Source organism: Triticum dicoccoides, chromosome 3B, assembly GCF_002162155.2.
Source record: "Triticum dicoccoides isolate Atlit2015 ecotype Zavitan chromosome 3B, WEW_v2.0, whole genome shotgun sequence".
NCBI classification, from domain to species: Eukaryota; Viridiplantae; Streptophyta; class Magnoliopsida; order Poales; family Poaceae; genus Triticum; species Triticum dicoccoides.
Genome location: NC_041385.1, coordinates 546,095,372 through 546,097,664, shown reverse-complemented (window position 1 = coordinate 546,097,664; position 2,293 = coordinate 546,095,372).

The following is a 2,293-nucleotide window of genomic DNA, read 5'->3' as shown; positions in this document are numbered from 1 at the left end:
GTCGTGAATGAATAGGAGCGTAAACCGGAAGGATCAAACCTATAAACACAGGAACAAAGAAGAATGAAAACAAAATCCAAACAGATATGTCGAAGACTCGCACCTATTAAAATCCCGCGAGATCAAACGGGGACACGCCCCCACACGTACTCTGACGATGGTAGACGCACCACTGGAACAAGGATTGAATGTGGAGACATTATTCTCACTAGGAACATCGCCGCCGTCACATAACCCCACGCTAAACCAAACAAGAATAAGGGGGTTCCTCCCATCGGTGAGGGGTCGGGTTCCTCCGGACCACCAATGTCCAAAGGCCACTAAATATGGGGCGGGCCAGCCGCAATGCGAACAGGAATAGGGAAAACCTAATCGCCTAGTAGTCACCTCGTAGGAAAGTTCCTATGGGTTGCTTTCGCATTCAGTATTTTGATGCCTCCCGATGAAGGGATATTAATTAAGGATATGTTAGACCAAAAAAATTGAGCTTAGCCTCGAAAAACTCTACATGGGCTCACTGTGGCGGGGATGCTATAAGAGCATCTACAACCGGCACCCCCATAGTCGCCCCAAAGGCCCGGACGCAAAAATGCCACCCAACCGGGCGCCCCATAGCCGGCCCAAACGCCCGGACTGACTGGCACTCCTCATACGCGGCCCATATCTTGGGTGGATATGGGAAGGCACAGGCACGTTCGCCACGTAGGACTGACCGCTAGGGTCCGCGCCAATTCGGTCATATCCACCTCCCCTCTCCTTGCCTGAACAACACTCTTTATCTACCCTGTTCGCCCTCCTCCGCATTGCTGCCATCGGACTTCCACCGGTATTGGTGCTCCGCCACCATCTCCAACGCAGGGCTTCGCCGTTGGACGGCCCAACGCACGCTGCCGCCGACCAGGACGCCGCCGGAAAAGGTTGCCACCACCAGACGGCATCCCGGTACGTCAAACTCCCCCATATTTTTGCCTCACGCTCTACGTGTTCAATTAAATGTTTGAGCCAGTTTTGTATTCTTTCAGTCATTACTTGTAGTACACCAATCGATTCGGAGTAGAATGAAGGCTATGGAATCGATGATCTTGACAAATTCATATTCAACGAGTTCATCGCGCCATCGGATTAGGATGATGAGGATGCCAAAACGATGATGATGATGAGCATCCAAGAGGAGTTCGAGAAGGCAGAGGAGCATGCCCTAAACTTCAAGGTTCCATCAAGGGTGGGAGAGTGATTCTGCGTGATAGGATTGGCGGTGCACTACTGAAGGAAATATGCCCTAGAGGCAATAATAAAGTTATTATTTATTTCCTTATTTCATGATAAATGTTTACTATTCATGCTAGAATTGTATTAACCGGAAACTTAGTACATGTGTGAATACATAGACAAAACATAGTGTCCCTAGTATGCCTCTACTTGACTAGCTCGATAATCAAAGATGGTTATGTTTCCTAACCATAGACATGTGTTGTCATTTGATAAACGGGATCACATCATTAGGAGAATGATGTGATGGACATGACACATCTGTTAGCTTAGCATTATGACCGTTACAGTTTCATTGCTACTGCTTTCTTCATAACTTATACATGTTTCTCAGACTATGAGATTATGCAACTCCCGAATACCGAAGGAACACCTTATGTGCTATCAAACGTCACAACGTAAATGCGTGATTATAAAGATGCTCTACATGTGTCTCTGAAGGTGATTGTTGGGTTGGCATAGATCGAGATTAGGATTTGTCACTCCGTGTTTCAAAGAGGTATCTCTGGGCCCTCTCGGTAATACTCATCACTATAAGCCCTGCAAGCAATGTGACTAATGAGTTAGTTGCGGGATGAAGTATTACAGAACAAGTAAAGAGACTTGCCAGTAACGAGATTGAACTAGGTATGATGATTCCGACGATTGAATCTCGGGCAAGTAACATACCGATGACAAAGGGAACAACGTATGTTGTTATGTGGTTTGACCGATAAAGATCTTCGTAGAATATGTAGGAGCCAATATGAGCATCCAGGTTCCGCTATTGGTTATTGACCGGAGATGTGTCTCGGTCATGTCTACATAGTTCTCGAACCCGTAGGGTCCGCACGCTTAATGTTCGATGACGATATGTATTATGAGTTATGTGTTCTTTATGACCGAAGTTTGTTCAGAGTCCCGGATGAGATCACGGACGTGACGAGGAGTCTCGAAATGGCCGAGACATAAAGGTTGATGTATTGGACCATGTTATTCGGACACCGGAAGTGTTCCGGGAAGTTTCGGGCAAAACCGTAGTGCC